At 46.8% G+C, this 19,425-nt stretch overlaps 13 non-coding genes and 1 pseudogene across 13 annotated transcripts; all 14 read left to right on the top strand.

The window, feature by feature from the left end:
- The first annotated feature begins 23 nt into the window (after positions 1 to 23).
- Positions 24 to 186, top strand: LOC135049733 (U1 spliceosomal RNA). The gene has a single exon (XR_010241421.1). It is a non-coding gene; the product is annotated as a U1 spliceosomal RNA (small nuclear RNA).
- A 671-nt stretch (positions 187 to 857) lies between these two features.
- Positions 858 to 1,022, top strand: LOC135049730 (U1 spliceosomal RNA). Its single transcript, XR_010241418.1, has one exon. It is a non-coding gene; the product is annotated as a U1 spliceosomal RNA (small nuclear RNA).
- A 152-nt stretch (positions 1,023 to 1,174) lies between these two features.
- On the top strand, positions 1,175 to 1,316 carry LOC135049703 (U1 spliceosomal RNA; annotated as a pseudogene).
- Positions 1,317 to 2,008: 692 nt separating this feature from the next.
- On the top strand, positions 2,009 to 2,172 carry LOC135049706 (U1 spliceosomal RNA). Its single transcript, XR_010241395.1, has one exon. It is a non-coding gene; the product is annotated as a U1 spliceosomal RNA (small nuclear RNA).
- Positions 2,173 to 2,324: 152 nt separating this feature from the next.
- On the top strand, positions 2,325 to 2,487 carry LOC135049689 (U1 spliceosomal RNA). The gene has a single exon (XR_010241383.1). It is a non-coding gene; the product is annotated as a U1 spliceosomal RNA (small nuclear RNA).
- Positions 2,488 to 3,129: 642 nt separating this feature from the next.
- LOC135049746 (U1 spliceosomal RNA) lies at positions 3,130 to 3,295 on the top strand. Its single transcript, XR_010241433.1, has one exon. It is a non-coding gene; the product is annotated as a U1 spliceosomal RNA (small nuclear RNA).
- Positions 3,296 to 3,423: 128 nt separating this feature from the next.
- LOC135049696 (U1 spliceosomal RNA) lies at positions 3,424 to 3,586 on the top strand. Its single transcript, XR_010241390.1, has one exon. It is a non-coding gene; the product is annotated as a U1 spliceosomal RNA (small nuclear RNA).
- Positions 3,587 to 4,257: 671 nt separating this feature from the next.
- LOC135049717 (U1 spliceosomal RNA) lies at positions 4,258 to 4,421 on the top strand. Its single transcript, XR_010241406.1, has one exon. It is a non-coding gene; the product is annotated as a U1 spliceosomal RNA (small nuclear RNA).
- A 152-nt stretch (positions 4,422 to 4,573) lies between these two features.
- Positions 4,574 to 4,736, top strand: LOC135049697 (U1 spliceosomal RNA). The gene has a single exon (XR_010241391.1). It is a non-coding gene; the product is annotated as a U1 spliceosomal RNA (small nuclear RNA).
- A 671-nt stretch (positions 4,737 to 5,407) lies between these two features.
- LOC135049711 (U1 spliceosomal RNA) lies at positions 5,408 to 5,571 on the top strand. The gene has a single exon (XR_010241400.1). It is a non-coding gene; the product is annotated as a U1 spliceosomal RNA (small nuclear RNA).
- Positions 5,572 to 5,723: 152 nt separating this feature from the next.
- On the top strand, positions 5,724 to 5,886 carry LOC135049742 (U1 spliceosomal RNA). Its single transcript, XR_010241430.1, has one exon. It is a non-coding gene; the product is annotated as a U1 spliceosomal RNA (small nuclear RNA).
- A 671-nt stretch (positions 5,887 to 6,557) lies between these two features.
- On the top strand, positions 6,558 to 6,721 carry LOC135049747 (U1 spliceosomal RNA). The gene has a single exon (XR_010241434.1). It is a non-coding gene; the product is annotated as a U1 spliceosomal RNA (small nuclear RNA).
- Positions 6,722 to 6,873: 152 nt separating this feature from the next.
- Positions 6,874 to 7,036, top strand: LOC135049748 (U1 spliceosomal RNA). Its single transcript, XR_010241435.1, has one exon. It is a non-coding gene; the product is annotated as a U1 spliceosomal RNA (small nuclear RNA).
- A 671-nt stretch (positions 7,037 to 7,707) lies between these two features.
- On the top strand, positions 7,708 to 7,871 carry LOC135049714 (U1 spliceosomal RNA). Its single transcript, XR_010241403.1, has one exon. It is a non-coding gene; the product is annotated as a U1 spliceosomal RNA (small nuclear RNA).
- Positions 7,872 to 19,425: the final 11,554 nt, after the last annotated feature.

Genomic DNA, 19,425 nt, shown 5'->3' with positions numbered 1-19,425 from the left:
CCTCCCCAGCTCTAGCCCAACTCCTACTTACCTGCCAGGTGAGATACTATGATCAGGAAGGTGCTTCTCCCAGGGCAAAGCTCACCCATTGCACTCTGGGTGTGCTGCTCCTGCGATTTCCCCAAATGTGGGACACTTGACTGCATAATTTGTGTTTCCTCTGGTCGGCTCTCGTATAATTCAGATCTCTTTGTCTCAGGTCTCTCTCCAGCCTAGTTTGCTGTCTGTTTCCACTTCTCTTTTCTTGAGCCGCTCCCTTCTATGCCCTTGCGCACTATCCTGACTTCTCCCGTCTGCTTACTTTGTGCCTTCCAACGCACAATGCGAACTACAGGTAGTGCTGCAGGGCCCACACCCTTTTACTTGCCTTACAGAGCAGCTCTGGAGCTTTTACAGTGCCCAGCTGCTGCAAGAAATCAGCTTGAATGCTTCAGGTGCTGGGGCATAGCCAACATGAGCCCCACACCGAAGGAGGGTGGAGGTGTTTAATGCGAATTAGGGGTCATCCAAGGGCCGCAAAAGGCCGCCATGCCCTGCACATCCCTTTTTTCTTTTCATATGCAGACGAGGGTTGAAGCCAACTTTGACCCACTGCTTGGATGACATCACCATATGCAAATCCATCTGCTGCAGGCCTTCCCCCAGGAATGCTTGCACTAGTTGTTGCATTTGGTTTGTTGTTTGGGGGTGCTTCAGTATTAGGCAGCCTTCTGCCCTCCCATGTTCATCTGAAAATATGTGTTCTCCCTGCAGTTGTTGTCCCCAGATGAGAGTTCCCTTGTGCTGCCTCAGTTGAATCGCCTTTACTTGACAGAGATGTGCCTGAGCAGCGGCCCTCCCCAGCCCTATCCCAAATCATACTTATTTTGCATAGGAGATATCATGGTCATGAAGATTGTTCTCCCAGGGTGAGGTTCATTCATTGCATTCTGGGTATGATGACCCCTGTGATTTCCCCAAATGTGGGAAACTCGACTGCATTATTTGTGGTAGTGGGGTTACTGTGTTTGTGCTTTCCTCTGGTCAGCTCTGGTAAAAGTCAGATTTCTTTGTCTCAGATCTTCCTCTAGCCTTGTTCTTCTTTCGAGAGTTCCCTTGTGCTGCCTCAGTTGGATCTCCTTCACTTGACAGGGGGGTGCCCGAGCAGCGACCCTCCCCAGCTCTAGCCCAACTCCTACTTACCTGCTAGGTGAGATACGATGATCATGTAGGTGCTTCTCCCAGGGCAAGCCTCACCCATTGCACTCTGGGTGTGCTGCCCCTTTGATTTCCCCAAATGTGGGAAACTTGACTGCATAATTTGTGTTTCCCCTGGTCGGCTCTCATATAATTCAGATCTCTTTGTCTCAGGTCTCTCTTCAGCCTAGTTTGCTGTCTGTTTCCACTTCTCTTTTCTTGAGCCGCTCCCTTCTATGCCCTTGCGCACTATCCTGACTTCTCCCATCTGCTTACTTTGTGCCTTCCAACGCACAATGCGAACTACAGGTAGTGCTGCAGGGCCCACACCCTTTTACTTGCCTTACAGAGCAGCTCTGGAGCTGTTACAGTGCCCAGCTGCTGCAAGAAATCAGCTTGAATGCTTCAGGGGCTGGGGCATAGCCAACATGAGCCCCACACCGAAGGAGGGTGGAGGTGTTTAATGCGAACTAGGGGTCATCCAAGCGCCGCAAAAGGCCGCCATGCCCTGCACGCCCCTTTTCTCTTTTCATATGCAGACGAGGGTTGAAGCCAACTTTGACCCACTGCTTGGATGGCATTACCATATGCAAATCAATCTGCTGCAGGCCTTCCCCCAGGAATGCTTGCACTAGTTGTTGCATTTGGTTTGTTGTTTGGGGGTGCTTCAGTATTAGGCAGCCTTCTGCCCTCCCATGTTCATCTGAAAATATGTGTTCTCCCTGCAGTTGTTGTCCCCAGATGAGAGTTCCCTTGTGCTGCCTCAGTTGAAACTCCTTTACTTGACAGAGATGTGCCTGAGCAGCGGCCCTCCCCAGCCCTATCCCAAATCATACTTATTTTGCATAGGAGATACCATGGTCATGAAGATTGTTCTCCCAGGGTGAGGTTCATTCATTGCATTCTGGGTATGCTGACCCCTGTGATTTCCCCAAATGTGGGAAACTCGACTGCATTATTTGTGGTAGTGGGGGACTGTGTTTGTGCTTTCCTCTGGTCAGCTCTGGTAAAAGTCAGATTTCTTTGTCTCAGATCTTCCTCTAGCCTTGTTCTTCTTTCGAGAGTTCCCTTGTGCTGCCTCAGTTGGATCTCCTTCACTTGACAGGGGGGTGCACGAGCAGCGACCCTCCCCAGCTCTAGCCCAACTCCTATTTACCTGCCAGGTGAGATACTATGATCAGGAAGGTGCTTCTCCCAGGGCAAGGCTCACCCATTGCACTCTGGGTGTGCTGCTCCTGCGATTTCCCCAAATGTGGGACACTTGACTGCATAATTTGTGTTTCCTCTGGTCGGCTCTCATATAATTCAGATCTCTTTGTCTCAGGTCTTTCTCCAGCCTAGTTTGCTGTCTGTTTCCACTTCTCTTTTCTTGAGCCGCTCCCTTCTATGCCCTTGCGCACTATCCTGACCTCTCCCGTCTGCTTACTTTGTGCCTTCCAACGCACAATGCATACTACAGGTAGTGCTGCAGGGCCCACACCCTTTTACATGCTTTACAGAGCAACTCTGGAGCTGTTACAGTGCCCAGCTGCTGCAAGAAATCATCTTGAATGCTTCAGGGGCTGGGGCATAGCCAACATGAGCCCCACACCGAAGGAGGGTTCATCCAAGCGCCACAAAAGGACGCCATGCCCTGCACATCCCTTTTTTCTTTTCATATGCAGACGAGGGTTGAAGCCAACTTTGACCCACTGCTTGGATGACATCATATGCAAATCCATCTGCTGCAGGCCTTCCCCAGGAATGCTTGCACTAGTTGTTGCATTTGGTTTGTTGTTTGGGGGTGCTTCAGTATTAGGCAGCCTTCTGCCCTCCCATGTTCATCTGAAAATATGTGTTCTCCCTGCAGTTGTTGTCCCCAGATGAGAGTTCCCTTGTGCTGCCTCAGTTGAATCTCCTTTACTTGACAGAGATGTGCCTGAGCAGCGGCCCTCCCCAGCCCTATCCCAAATCATACTTATTTTGCATAGGAGATACCATGGTCATGAAGATTGTTCTCCCAGGGTGAGGTTCATTCATTGCATTCTGGGTATGCTGACCCCTGTGATTTCCCCAAATGTGGGAAACTCGACTGCATTATTTGTGCTTTCTTCTGGTCAACTCTGGTAAAAATCAGATTTCTTTGTCTCAGATCTTCCTCTAGCCTTGTTCCTCTTTCGAGAGTTCCCTTGTGCTGCCTCAGTTGGATCTCCTTCACTTGACAGGGGGGTACCCGAGCAGCGACCCTCCCCAGCTCTAGCCCAACTCCTACTTACCTGCCAGGTGAGATACTATGATCATGTAGGTGCTTCTCCCAGGGCAAGGCTCACCCATTGCACTCTGGGTGTGCTGCCCCTGTGATTTCCCCAAATGTGGGAAACTTGACTGCATAATTTGTGTTTCCCCTGGTCGTCTCTCGTATAATTCAGATCTCTTTGTCTCAGGTCTCTCTCCAGCCTAGTTTGCTGTCTGTTTCCACTTCTCTTTTCTTGAGCCGCTCCCTTCTATGCCCTTGCGCACTATCCTGACTTCTCCCGTCTGCTTACTTTGTGCCTTCCAACACACAATGCAAACTACAGGTAGTGCTGCAGGGCCCACACCCTTTTACTTGCCTCACAGAGCAGCTCTGGAGCTGTTACAGTGCCCAGCTGCTGCAAGAAATCATCTTGAATGCTTCAGGGGCTGGGGCATAGCCAACATGAGCCCCACACCGAAGGAGGGTGGAGATGTTTAATGCGAATTAAGGGTCATCCAAGCGCCACAAAAGGACGCCATGCCCTGCACATCCCTTTTTTCTTTTCATATGCAGACGAGGGTTGAAGCCAACTTTGACCCACTGCTTGGATGACATCACCATATGCAAATCCATCTGCTGCAGGCCTTCCCCCAGGAATGCTTGCACTAGTTGTTGCATTTGGTTTGTTGTTTGGGGGTGCTTCAGTATTAGGCAGCCTTCTGCCCTCCCATGTTCATCTGAAAATATGTGTTCTCCCTGCAGTTGTTGTCCCCAGATGAGAGTTCCCTTGTGCTGCCTCAGTTGAATCTCCTTTACTTGACAGAGATGTGCCTGAGCAGCGGCCCTCCCCAGCCCTATCCCAAATCATACTTATTTTGCATAGGAGATACCATGGTCATGAAGATTGTTCTCCCAGGGTGAGGTTCATTCATTGCATTCTGGGTATGCTGACCCCTGTGATTTCCCCAAATGTGGGAAACTCGACTGCATTATTTGTGGTAGTGGGGGACTGTGTTTGTGCTTTCTTCTGGTCAACTCTGGTAAAAGTCAGATTTCTTTGTCTCAGATCTTCCTCTAGCCTTGTTCTTCTTTCGAGAGTTCCCTTGTGCTGCCTCAGTTGGATCTCCTTCACTTGACAGGGGGGTGCCCGAGCAGCGACCCTCCCCAGCTCTAGCCCAACTCCTACTCACCTGCCAGGTGAGATACTATGATAAGGAAGGTGCTTCTCCCAGGGCAAAGCTCACCCATTGCACTCTGGGTGTGCTGCTCCTGCGATTTCCCCAAATGTGGGACACTTGACTGCATAATTTGTGTTTCCTCTGGTCGGCTCTCGTATAATTCAGATCTCTTTGTCTCAGTTCTCTCTCCAGCCTAGTTTGCTGTCTGTTTCCACTTCTCTTTTCTTGAGCCGCTCCCTTCTATGCCCTTGCGCACTATCCTGACTTCTCCCGTCTGCTTACTTTGTGCCTTCCAATGCACAATGCGAACTACAGGTAGTGCTGCAGGGCCCACACCCTTTTACTTGCCTTACAGAGCAGCTCTGGAGCTGTTACAGTGCCCAGCTGCTGCAAGAAATCAGCTTGAATGCTTCAGGGGCTGGGGCATAGCCAACATGAGCCCCACACCGAAGGAGGGTGGAGGTGTTTAATGCGAATTAGGGGTCATGCAAGCGCCGCAAAAGGCCGCCATGCCCTGCACGCCCCTTTTCTCTTTTCATATGCAGATGAGGGTTGAAGCCAACTTTGACCCACTGCTTGGATGACATCACCATATGCAAATCCATCTGCTGCAGGCCTTCCCCCAGGAATGCTTGTACTAGTTGTTGCATTTGGTTTGTTGTTTGGGGGTGCTTCAGTATTAGGCAGCCTTCTGCCCTCCCATGTTCATCTGAAAATATGTGTTCTCCCTGCAGTTGTTGTCCCCAGATGAGAGTTCCCTTGTGCTGCCTCAGTTGAATCTCCTTTACTTGACAGAGATGTGCCTGAGCAGCGGCCCTCCCCAGCCCTATCCCAAATCATACTTATTTTGCATAGGAGATACCATGGTCATGAAGATTGTTCTCCCAGGGTGAGGTTCATTCATTGCATTCTGGGTATGCTGACCCCTGTGATTTCCCCAAATGTGGGAAACTCGACTGCATTATTTGTGGTAGAGGGGGACTGTGTTTGTGCTTTCCTCTGGTCAGCTCTGGTAAAAGTCAGATTTCTTTGTCTCAGATCTTCCTCTAGCCTTGTTCCTCTTTCGAGAGTTCCCTTGTGCTGCCTCAGTTGGATCTCCTTCACTTGACAGGGGGGTGCCCGAGCAGCGACCCTCCCCAGCTCTAGCCCAACTCCTACTTACCTGCCAGGTGAGATACTATGATCATGAAGGTGCTTCCCCCAGGGCAAGGCTCACCCATTGCACTCTGGGTGTGCTGCTCCTGCAATTTCCCCAAATGTGGGACACTTGACTGCATAATTTGTGTTTCCCCTGGTCGGCTCTCGTATAATTCAGATCTCTTTGTCTCAGGTCTCTCTCCAGCCTAGTTTGCTGTCTGTTTCCACTTCTCTTTTCTTGAGCCGCTCCCTTCTATGCCCTTGCGCACTATCCTGACTTCTCCCGTCTGCTTACTTTGTGCCTTCCAATGCACAATGCAAACTACAGGTAGTGCTGCAGGGCCCACACCCTTTTACTTGCCTTACAGAGCAGCTCTGGAGCTGTTACAGTGCCCAGCTGCTGCAAGAAATCAGCTTGAATGCTTCAGGGGCTGGGGCATAGCCAACATGAGCCCCACACCGAAGGAGGGTGGAGGTGTTTAATGCGAACTAGGGGTCATCCAAGCGCCGCAAAAGGCCGCCATGCCCTGCACGCCCCTTTTCTCTTTTCATATGCAGATGAGGGTTGAAGCCAACTTTGACCCACTGCTTGGATGGCATTACCATATGCAAATCAATCTGCTGCAGGCCTTCCCCCAGGAATGCTTGCACTAGTTGTTGCATTTGGTTTGTTGTTTGGGGGTGCTTCAGTATTAGGCAGCCTTCTGCCCTCCCATGTTCATCTGAAAATATGTGTTCTCCCTGCAGTTGTTGTCCCCAGATGAGAGTTCCCTTGTGCTGCCTCAGTTGAATCTCCTTTACTTGACAGAGATGTGCCTGAGCAGCGGCCCTCCCCAGCCCTATCCCAAATCATACTTATTTTGCATAGGAGATACCATGGTCATGAAGATTGTTCTCCCAGGGTGAGGTTCATTCATTGCATTCTGGGTATGCTGACCCCTGTGATTTCCCCAAATGTGGGAAACTCAACTGCATTATTTGTGGTAGTGGGGGACTGTGTTTGTGCTTTCCTCTGGTCAGCTCTGGTAAAAGTCAGATTTCTTTGTCTCAGATCTTCCTCTAGCCTTGTTCTTCTTTCGAGAGTTCCCTTGTGCTACCTCAGTTGGATCTCCTTCACTTGACAGGGGGGTGCACGAGCAGCGACCCTCCCCAGCTCTAGCCCAACTCCTATTTACCTGCCAGGTGAGATACTATGATCAGGAAGGTGTTTCTCCCAGGGCAAGGCTTACCCATTGCACTCTGGGTGTGCTGCTCCTGCGATTTCCCCAAATGTGGGACACTTGACTGCATAATTTGTGTTTCCTCTGGTCGGCTCTCATATAATTCAGATCTCTTTGTCTCAGGTCTTTCTCCAGCCTAGTTTGCTGTCTGTTTCCACTTCTCTTTTCTTGAGCCGCTCCCTTCTATGCCCTTGCGCACTATCCTGACTTCTCCCGTCTGCTTACTTTGTGCCTTCCAATGCACAATGCAAACTACAGGTAGTGCTGCAGGGCCCACACCCTTTTACTTGCCTTACAGAGCAGCTCTGGAGCTGTTACAGTGCCCAGCTGCTGCAAGAAATCAGCTTGAATGCTTCAGGGGCTGGGGCATAGCCAACATGAGCCCCACACCGAAGGAGGGTGGAGGTGTTTAATGCGAATTAGGGGTCATCCAAGCGCCACAAAAGGACGCCATGCCCTGCACGCCCCTTTTTTCTTTTCATATGCAGACGAGGGTTGAAGCCATCTTTGACCCACTGCTTGGATGACATCACCATATGCAAATCCATCTGCTGCAGGCCTTCCCCCAGGAATGCTTGCACTAGTTGTTGCATTTGGTTTGTTGTTTGGGGGTGCTTCAGTATTAGGCAGCCTTCTGCCCTCCCATGTTCATCTGAAAATATGTGTTCTCCCTGCAGTTGTTGTCCCCAGATGAGAGTTCCCTTGTGCTGCCTCAGTTGAATCTCCTTTACTTGACAGAGATGTGCCTGAGCAGCGGCCCTCCCCAGCCCTATCCCAAATCATACTTATTTTGCATAGGAGATACCATGGTCATGAAGATTGTTCTCCCAGGGTGAGGTTCATTCATTGCATTCTGGGTATGCTGACCCCTGTGATTTCCCCAAATGTGGGAAACTCAACTGCATTATTTGTGGTAGTGGGGAACTGTGTTTGTGCTTTCCTCTGGTCAACTCTGGTAAAAATCAGATTTCTTTGTCTCAGATCTTCCTCTAGCCTTGTTCCTCTTTCGAGAGTTCCCTTGTGCTGCCTCAGTTGGATCTCCTTCACTTGACAGGGGGGTACCCGAGCAGCGACCTGATAAAGCTAAATATTTATCGTATATAAAACACTTTAAGAGGTCTAAGAACACTATACGCTATCTACGTAAGAAGTACCGTAAGGGTACGCAAGTTGTGTAGCGATCACTCAACCGTAGTCGAGACGCTCAAGCGTCACGTTCGCTTACGGCCCAGTGATCACAGGCAGGCACGCTATTGGCTGCCGACTAACGTAATGATTCGCTATAGCGTAGCGTACGCTCGGGACCACGAGGAGATCACCAGCGGTGCAGACGCTTACAACGTTTAAACCTTTATCTCTATACCTTTAACGATGAGATACACAGTATACCTTAGTGTAGAGACAGAGTGTAAGTGCAACCTGGTGTAACCTGATTAACTACAAAGCTGCTTGAGCGTCACCGGCGCTCAGAGAATACTTAACACTATAAAGAATACACAGATACCTGGGCTTAGGGTCCGAAACCTATTATATGTATTATGACTATTATACTTGCAAAAAGAATCACAGTACAAAGCATACACTACAATATAACATAAACCAACTAACCAGATAAACTACACAGGAAATACAATACAATACAATTAAAGGAAAATACGAGAGAAAGAGTAGAGAGAGAGAGATAGAGAGAGAGAGAGATGGCTCACAGTAAGACAATATGATTACGGAGAAAACTTACGCACAAGGGGAACGATCGCATGCGCCTCGATATCCAGCTCCCGATTATCAGCAATGAGAACCGTTGAAGAGAGAGAGAACTGGATACGGTCGGCCTGCCTATTTATGCCCCACACACAATACAATTCAATGGTCCCTACAATCTCATTGTTCATTGGACACAGGAATTCGGCTTCGCATTATAACAAAAGGTCATAGGTTGATTCATACAGGTGGGCTGTGACTATTTCCAACTGCTCAGGTGGGAGGGAAACTGGGTATCCCGCCGCATGGGTAATAAAGTGCAAATAAAGTAAATGTTCATAAACTTCTTATGTCCATAACTATTCGCACGAGCGATTGATCTGCTTCAAACCAACACCGGAATATTTCTAATTAAATATTCTTCCGATGGATACTAAACACCACTGTATTACTCCTGTCTGACCCTTCGTATCAAACAAAGAGGGATTCCTCTGTTCATAAACATTCTATATTAACCAAACTTTCAGAATCTATCAAAGGGACCATGATCTACAAAATACATTATTAGTGAAAATATGTTACGATTGAGTCGCACGCTACAACCACATAAACTCTACCGTAAATACGCATACCATGCGCCTGCGGGTGCCCGCGACTGTGAGTATGCGCACGTACGGGAGAGCGTACGCATGCGCAGCACGGACCTGGGTGAGGTGCAAATATGGTAGTGTGCATAGAGATATTTTTCTGACTTTGACAGTCCACCCTTTGGCAGTCAATAATAACTGCCACTTCCTGAAAACATTTCAAAAGGAGAAAAATATATGTTAGGGGTTAATTCATTTCCATGGTTGGGTAAGGGAGGAGAGAGGAGTAGGTGTGAAGAGGGTATGACCTAGTGAGATAGCAGAAGCATGTGTGTATGAATCCGTGTTTGGGGGGTCATGTATCATCGTGCCGTACGTGTTGTAAATCAAGCTTCGAGGTATTGCGAAGTATACATTTGAATTCCTTCTTATCCCGTGGTACGGGTCTGTGGATGGGCTGTCAAACTTTACCGAGCTCTTTTCGGATTTTGAACAAAATGGGGAGCACATTTTAGTTGATGATACATGAATGGGGGAATATGTGATTGCTGATATCTGTGCCTGTATTCCCTATACTATGTGTGTCATTACCTGAGGGTTGTAGAAATGAAGAAAAGACATAATTACGGTAAATGCGGTGGTATTCTATGTCAGGTTAATGTATATCTGTCGGTTGAAGTTTTGTTCGGTATCAGTTGAAAGTCGTCTTCTTTGCGCTGTGTTGCCCATTAGGGGTGAGCAAAAAGCTTTGTCAATGCCATTAGATTTACAAAAAATGTTGGGCTAGCGTAAGTTTAAGAATTCTAGGGAAACTGGGGATCCATGGCAAAGTTCATCAAATGTCCATATCTCAAGTGGTCAAAACTTCTTCTTTGGTCTATCCGTTGTCTGTATAGCGTCTCGTCAACTTCCTCGTCCAAGTGGGTCTTTTTATCTTGGAGAAAAAACAGAAAAACAGGTGAAAGAAACGGACCGTAGAAATCGCATTTTCATCACATCATTGTTTCTATCATTGGGTCATAAATCAAATCCAGGTTAATTACAGTTTCCTCACTCCTCAAACTCATTACCTTAGTACGACGATTGCACCTCATTAAAGCCTGACCGCATCTAAATATCAAGCCAATGGTTATGATAACACCTAAGATACATAGGAGAAACTTCCCAACATCCATTATGACTCCTTGAGCCCAGTCTCCCAAACCGGAGAACCAATTTCGCGGGTTCAACCATGACACCCAACCAGTCAGCTCATTACCTACAGCAGCAAGAGTGAGATTGTGTTTTCGGCGAAATTCCCACTTCAATTGGAGAATATCGTCCATCTTTTGGTCTATGACCTCGACCGGATCCTCGGTGCTATTCGTGATATACGTGCAACACTTCACGCCGTACTGTGTTGCCAATGTAACACAATATCCGCCTGTCACTGCTGTGAGGTAATTAAGAACCATTCTATGCTGCACCAGTTCTGTTTTATAAGCTTGAAGTTCCCTTCCCGTATATCTAAATGTGTCATCATACATTTCAGTGATATTGTCTAACAAATTTGCGAGCGCCGATATGTATTTATAATTTAGCACTCCTCTAGCGGTGCGGGTGAAATCTAACGCGATTAAGAATTGAATCCCGGTGGATTCACTTATCAGATCAGAGGCCGGATGCTCTGTCTTCTCTATCAGGTGTCTTTTAACAACGTGCTCGTAGTGGGTGTGAGTATAAGGAGCTTGGGCACCACGATGTATGTCCTTCATTTTGTCATGTGTTACAGTCATTACTTCAGGCAATACTTTTCCAATATAACACAATCCTTCAGAGTTTGGGGCAAGCCACTTGTACGCCTTTCTCCCGCATATGAAATATGCATCATCGGGGAGAACATATGGGACGGAGAAGGACATAACCATATTACACACCTTCCAGGTGAAATCTCCTAACCCTAATTCTTCCATCTGCTTAATACACGTATCAGGTTGTACGATATGTGCACAGTATCCTGGTGATACTTCTCCAACTCTCGTAATCCTATTTCCTAAGGTGTACCTATACCGGAAAGATTTTCCTCTACTGGCTATGTGGCGTACAAGCTCTGTATCTGTAGGCATTCTATCTGCTCTATGCGAAAAGGTCATGGTGTGGTTACTCCATGACACTTCCCAATTTCCCGGCTTTCTGGGATTGGAGATGTTGAAACATAATAGGGACCTATCCACATGGTATTGGTGGAGCTTCAAACTAGGAGGGCTGGAGATATTAAACCTCCTGTCCACCGGTCTCCCACCATTTAACTCAAGTACCTCCCCTATCGTTAAAGGAAATGGTACTAGCCCTGATTTGCTATGACCTTGAGGTACTTGAGAGCATACCCAACAATCTGTTTTGTTTAACACATTACCCACTAAGGAGTGATAGTCACTCAATGGATGCCGGTCCATATGGATATTAAAACTGGATTGGCATTTCTTAATGCACCCATCTTCAATGACATTGTTACAGAGCCTACAGATACAGTTTTCTTCAGCTAACAATCCGTCACAATTTCTTCTATGGTCAATGCTATCGGATCGTTTTCTGATACTCGCCTTTGTTTGTTGGTTAGGTTGATCCTGGAAAACTACGCCTCCATCTTTATCATCAGAACCCATTCCAGAACCTCTATCGACCTCCATGGTACTCTCGCCGGAACAGACTGCTCTGGTCAACATCATGGTCAACAGGAAAATCCGGATCACAGTCTCTTGGGGCAAGTCCATCTTATAGGAGGAAATGGAGAAGAATGAGAAGGAGGAAAAAGAAATTTGAGGGAGAGGGGATGGGAAGTGGAGGAAAATAATAAAAGGGAGTGGGGAGTCGACAACAGCTCTCGGTCTTCAAGGCTCGGGTGCCGCCTCAGTCCTCCTGGAACAGACACTCCAGTGATACAACCTCTACCGTCTGTTTCTTATCACGGGACTTCTCTGGATCAGCAACCTTCTTGCAGTGGGATGAATGGACCCAAGTCTCTCTCTCAGCAACCTTCAATGCCGTAGTGCTAGTCAATAAGACCTGGTATGGTCCTTCCCATCTGTCAATAAGGCAACCTGAGCGTAGAAAATTCCGTATCATTACATAATCCCCAGGTTCAATGTCATGACAATTACTATCTGGTAAATCAGGAATCACTAACTTCAGATTATCATTTTGATTCCTCAACTGTTTACTCATGTTAATCAAGTACTTTACAGTTACTTCATTGTTACATTTCAAATCATCCTGAGGGTTAATCATGGCATGCGGTTGTCGACCAAACAAGATTTCAAAGGGAGACAGATTAAGAGGGGACCTGGGAGTGGTTCTGATACTGTACAATACAATGGGTAAAGCTTCTGGCCATGTCAATCCTGTCTCTGCCATCACTTTACTCAATTTATTTTTAATAGTGCTGTTCACTCTTTCGACCTTCGCACTCGCCTGTGGACGGTACGGAGTGTGCAGCTTGCTATCAATTCCCATCAACTTACACATTCCTTGAAAGACATCACCTGTAAAATGGGTACCCCTATCACTTTCGATTATTCTAGGGATACCATATCTACATACAAATTCCTGCACAATTTTCTTAGCAGTAAACATAGCGGTATTTGTTGTCGCTGGAAATGCTTCGACCCAATTTGAGAAAACATCTATACAAACAAGTACATATTTCAAATTCCGACAAGGGGGTAATTGTATAAAGTCAATTTGTATTACCTGGAAAGGGCCGCCGGCAGGTGGGATATGGGATGGTTCTGTAGGTATTGCCTTTCCAATATTCTTTCTCAAACAGGTAAGGCATGACATTGCTCTTTTACTCGCATGAGAGGAGAATCCTGGGGCGCACCAGTATGCTCTTACCAATTTGCACATTCCTTCCTTGCCTAGATGAGTCAGCCCGTGAGCTGCTTCAGCCAGACATGGAAGATATGCTCTGGGGGCCACTGGTTTACCATGTCCATCCGTCCAGAGTCCTGAGGACTCCTGGCCACATCCCTTTGCCTTCCAGACTGCCCTTTCCTGTGTGGAACACAAATTTTGCATTTCACACAACTTCTGTGTGTTAATGGTATTAAATACCATTAATTGTGTGGTGTCTGTCTGTATGGGGGTAGCAGCTGCTAACTTAGCAGCTTCGTCTGCTCGGCTGTTACCAAGTGATACCGGGTCTTGGCTATATGTGTGTGCTTTACATTTGATAACAGCCACTCTGTCGGGTTCCTGTATCGCTGTTAGAAGCCTTTTTATGTGAGCTGCATGCGCTACCGGTGTACCAGCGGCCGTCATGAAATTTCTGAGGCGCCATAGGGCTCCGAAATCATGGACTACCCCGAATGCGTATCTAGAATCGGTGTAGATATTGGCTGACTTACCCTTAGCCAATTCACATGCTCTGGTTAGGGCGACCAGTTCAGCAACCTGGGCTGAGTGAGGTGGGCCTAGCGGTTCCGCTTCTATGGTGTCTTGGTCATCTACGACTGCGTATCCAGTACACAAGTCTCCCGAGTCTGACTGTCTATGACAACTACCGTCCGTGTAGAACGTGAGTTCTGCATCTTCCAGTGGGTTGTCACTGATGTCAGGCCTTGCGGTAAAATTTTGGGTCAAATATTCCATACAATCATGTGTATCTTCCTTTGTATTAAATCCTCCTTCCCCATTACTCTCACCTTCCACCCTTTGTGCCTGACCAGGCACACCTGGGAGATACGTTGCAGGATTTAATGCACTGCATCTCCTTATGGTGATGTTTACGGGGGCCATTAGTGCCAATTCCCATCTTGTAAATCTCGCTGATGAGACGTGTCTGGTTTGGGCAGAATTCAATAAGGCTGATACTGCATGTGGCGTATGGATTGTGAGGTTGTGGCCTAGCACGACGTCTTCGCTTTTTGTCACTAGCAATGCTATTGCAGCAACGCTTCGCAAGCATGTGGGGAGGGATCGCGCTACCGTGTCTAGCTGAGCGCTGTAGTATGCAACTGGCCTACTGGCATCACCGTGTTTTTGGGTTAGTACACCTGCCGCGCAACCAGCACTTTCTGTTCCGTATAGTTCAAAGGGTTTCCCATAGTCTGGCATACCTAGTGCTGGTGCCTGCGTTAGGCACTGTTTGAGTCTCTCAAATGCTGTTTCGGACTCGTCTGTATGCGAAATCCTATCAGGTTTGTTTGAGGAGACCATTTCCTGCAAAGGTAACGCCAAAATGGAAAACCCTGGGATCCAATTACGGCAATACCCACACATTCCTAAAAACGTTCTGATCTGTTGCTGGGTTTGTGGCAGAGTCATGTCTCTAATTGCTTGGATTCTATCAGCGGTCAGGTGTCTCAGTCCTTGTGTTAGACAGTGTCCCAAATATTTTACCTTAGTTTGGCATAATTGTAACTTGTCTTTGGACACCTTGTGTCCGGTGTCTGAAAGATGAAACAGGAGCTGTTTCGTATCCTTCAGAGATGCTTCCAGTGAATCTGAACACAGTAATAAATCGTCCACATACTGTATCAATACTGATCCACTGTCTGGTTGGAAAGACTGTAAACAATCATGCAAAGCCTGAGAAAATATACTTGGACTATCTATGAAACCTTGGGGTAATCGAGTCCACGTGTATTGGACTCCTCTGTATGTGAATGCAAACAAATATTGGCTGTCAGGGTGCAGAGGTACCGAAAAGAAAGCGGAGCAGAGGTCAATAACAGTGAAAAATTTGGCAGTGGGAGGGATTTGCATTAGGATGACAGCTGGATTTGGCACTACGGGGAACTGACTCTCAACTATTTTGTTACTCCCCCTTAGATCCTGCACTAGTCTGTAACCCCTCCCCCCACTCTTTTTCACAGGGAAGATGGGACTATTAGCAGTGCTGGACGTTCTTACCAGAATGCCCTGTTGTAGCAAGCGCTCTATTACTGGGTAAACTCCTAACTCCACCTCTGGCTTCAGAGGGTACTGTGGGATTTTTGGAGCTATCCTACCATCTTTTACTTGTACAACTACTGGAGCTACGTTTGCCATTAATCCAGTGTCTTGTCCGTCTTTTGTCCAAAGTGACTCTGGTATCTGAGATGTCATCTCTTTTATTTGGGATGGATTCCTATTTGTCATAATGGTATGTGACATTAATTTTGATGGGGAGTCTAACATGTCTCGCACTTCCTGAGCGTGTTTCTCAGGTATGTCCAAGAAAACACCTTCAGGAGTACAATAAATGACGCACCCCATTTTACACAGTAAGTCTCTTCCCAGGAGATTGGTTGGTGCCGATGCAGCCAGCAAAAAGGAATGCTTGGTATGCAAAGGCCCTATTGTAATCTTGGCTGGTTTGCTAACAGGGTAGTGCTGGACTACTCCTGTTACTCCCATGGCTGGAATTGTCCTACCAGTGGTTCTCATGCCCACTGTCGAATTTATCACTGACCTGTGTCTACAAGAAAGTTTAAAGTTTTACCAGCTACATTAATTGCGATCTCGGGTTCACTTCCAAGATTGGCAATTAATTTTACTGGCTGCAGATTACAGGTATGGCCACACCCCTATTGGGTATGGTGACCTCCCTGAATCCCGCTGGCAGCAACTACTTGTGAGGGAGATAGTTGGGAACTACCAGAGGCATGCCAGTCTCTGTTTGGGGGATATCTTTTTGTTTCCCCTGTATGTGGCTCATAACTCCGTTTCTGCGGACCTTGCTCCCAATGTCGTGTGTCGTGTCGTTGTCTAGGGGTTTGGTATGAGTTTCGTGGATTCTTTACTCTACAATCTCGTGCCATGTGTCCCTGTTTGTGACAAGAATAACAAGTAACCATACTTGACTTACCCACAGGATTTGGTGATACAAACAAAGGCTGCCTTGTGGTCAGAGCCTGTATACTTACTGACATTAATTTGTCACCTTGTTGTTCCCTGTGTCTGGTGATGTTTCTGTCGTGATCAATAGCAGCCTCTCTCAAAGTAGCCACAGACAGACCTCGCCAACATGGTTGCGTGGTCTGTACCCTAGTCTTCAATGACTCTTTTAAACCATCCATCAGTACCGATACTGCTACTTCCCGATGGTTTGTGTCTGTTTTAATGTCCTCTATGCCTGTGTATTTTGCCATTTCTAATAATGCTCTGTGAAAATACTCTGCAGCTGTCTCTGACTCCTTCTGTTTAATGGAGAATATCTTATTCCATTTAGCTACTGCTGGGAAATACTCTTTTAACTGCAAGTTTATTCTTTTCACATTATCTTGGTTGTACACATCTGTAAGAGGTACATCATGACCTAGTCCGCAATCAGCTAAAAATTGAGTTGCGTCGACATTTGAGGGTAAACATGCTCTCAGCAATATCTGCCAGTCTTTATTGTTGGGCTCTACAGTGTTACCTAAGTCTCTGATGTATTTTTGACTGGCAACTAAGTCTTTTCTAGGGTCAGGAAATTCAGACACTATGGTCCTTAATTCCATTCGGGAAAATGGAGTGTACATGGCAATGTTCCTAATGGGAGTGGCTCCTGATGCGTCTGTTTTCCCATTTGGCACTGCTATTACTCTAACAGGTGTAATTCTAACAACCTCATTCTGTGTAGATTCTACAGGCTGTGGTGAAATAGTTTCAGCATAATGCATGGTGCCGTACTTACCAGTTGATACGACCTCACCTATCCCTCCGCTAGGGGCCTTTGCTAATCTCGTGGGTGGAGCTGTGCCTACTGTGGTCTCTGCTATGGTGGCTGCTAGAGAGAGCGCTGAAATCGTTGCCGATTCGTCCTCTTGATCACACTCCTGAGGAAAGTTCAAAACAGGGTACAACTTGCACGGGTTAATACTTGCATGGGTTAATGGGTTAACATTATCATTAACATTTACACAGTTACTAAGTGATTTTGTGTTACACCTTAGTGCGTCTTTCTCCGCAATCAACTTCTCTCCTGATATGTATGGTGGCGGCGGGGCCGTGGCAATCAGTTTTCTGTTAGAGCCAGATCCCGCCGCCTGAGCCAAACCTCTCTGTATCTCACCTTCCTGTTGCCACAACTGTAAATAATCATAATGCTGGATTCGTCTCTTTGTTGATTTTATGAGACATATCCTCCTCCTTAAATTTTGTAACACTTCTGAGCTGAAGCTCCCTACTCTTGGGAATTTCTCCCCGTCATGTACAGTCATTCTCTCCCATTCATCACATAAAGTTTCTGTGTGACTTCCATATTTCTCACACATTATATACCTGGCCGACCCAATTGGCCGGACCACTGAATCAACCCGAACCGAGGTTGATCGCCCCCTACCTGAACAAGTGGCCCCCATAGTTCGAAAGTGTTGCTTTATTTAGCCAACCCTTTACGCAAAACCAAATGCCAACAATAGGCTGACGGTGGCGGTTTACCGAGTACCCCACTCACTCGCCCACGCCGACCAATACGACCTGATCACACCGATATGGTGCTGGCGTACTCGACCTAGGGCCCCTGCGACCTGAACCTCTATTTACTGGAACCTGCGAGGGTTATCCGAAGAACACTTACTCTTTGCAGTAACTATTGGTTGCTGGATAGTTCCTGAGTGAGCAGCGAACTTCCCTTAAAATAAAAAAATTACACAAATCACGTTAGAGTGTACAGATAGCGTTTGTGACCCCTTTACTCTAATGGTATTAGGTCAGATTACTAACTACTGCACACACTTACGTGCGGTCCAGTCGTTCAGTACACAAACAACTAAGCTTATGTACGGAAAGACCAATGGAATCGAAACTTACGACTGCGAATTCCTTCAGCCAGAGCTTATATGGCCTATATGGGTGTTGCACCAACCCTTTTCGGTGTTGTGCCTGTGAACTGTATAGCAGACTTCCTTGTCGGCTGTACCTGGACCTCCTGGTCTGTTATGACCTCCTGGTCTTGTTACAGTATGACCTCCTGGTCTGCTATACTCTAATGCTCAAAATTGTATATTTAACCAGAGATGCCTCCCTAGCCACCGTGCACGTCACTTACATGCATGTACCTCACGAGTACTCGACTTTTCTTGTGGTTCAACCTTTAAAAATTGTAAAAACACTCACTCATCACATGTACACTTTTGTTTCTATTTCTATTTCTGCGCAGAAATTTTTCTTCAGATCAGGTGTGTTACCAATTAGGAGCAGGATCTGTTAACTAAATTTCGGACACCCAAAAATAGACTTGCGTTATTTCTCGCCTCGCGTTATTTCTCGCTTTGCGTTAAAAATCAACTTATCGTGACTTGAGCTACGTGGGCGTAACCGGACGCTCCGTTGCGTAACGTACGCTGCGTGCGTCGGCCTTTGGATTGCGTACGCAAGTCTTTGTTAGAGACACGTATACGCAAAGCAAAGATCCACCGTAACACAATTTATACTTTTATCAATGTAGATGATCCTTGATCATCTACCACACAAACACACTGACTTCGCCTTATCTCCCAGGCGAAACTGTGTGTTTGTCTATCTTTTAACTATATTACCTTTACTCTTAAACTATGAAATAACGGCAACTCTCTTTTTAGCACTTCTATCAACTATAAAAACTGGCAGACAGGAGAGTGATATACGAAAATGAAAAAGAAAAAGAAATGCAGATATATATATGTGTGCGTGCGTGTGTACGCAAGACAGAAAAATAAACAGTTTTAAAAGACACTAGCGTTTTGTTCTTACCTCCGGTTCCCGGATTCCTTCAGCACTCTTTACCTAAGTGAAGCAGACGCTTATCCTGTCAGCACTACGAGGGATACAACCTCCCGCCCTTTGCTGAGGGATAATGTCTGCTGATCTACCTAGTGCAGATATGTGAAGGACGGGCGAGCCGCCAATTGATAAAGCTGAATATTTATCGTATATAAAACACTTTAAGAGGTCTAAGAACACTATACGCTATCTACGTAAGAAGTACCGTAAGGGTACGCAAGTTGTGTAGCGATCGCTCAACCGTAGTCGAGACGCTCAAGCGTCACGTTCGCTTACGGCCCAGTGATCACAGGCAGGCACGCTATTGGCTGCCCACTAACGTAATGATTCGCTATAGCGTAGCGTACGCTCGGGACCACGAGGAGATCACCAGCGGTGCAGACGCTTACAACGTTTAAACCTTTATCTCTATACCTTTAACGATGAGATACACAGTATACCTTAGTGTAGAGACAGAGTGTAAGTGCAACCTGGTGTAACCTGATTAACTACAAAGCTGCTTG

This window comes from Pseudophryne corroboree, unplaced genomic scaffold (genome assembly GCF_028390025.1).
Source record: "Pseudophryne corroboree isolate aPseCor3 unplaced genomic scaffold, aPseCor3.hap2 scaffold_995, whole genome shotgun sequence".
NCBI lineage: Eukaryota > Metazoa > Chordata > Amphibia > Anura > Myobatrachidae > Pseudophryne > Pseudophryne corroboree.
Note: the sequence above shows the minus strand (reverse complement) of the source record. Positions and strands in the feature narration are given on the sequence as shown.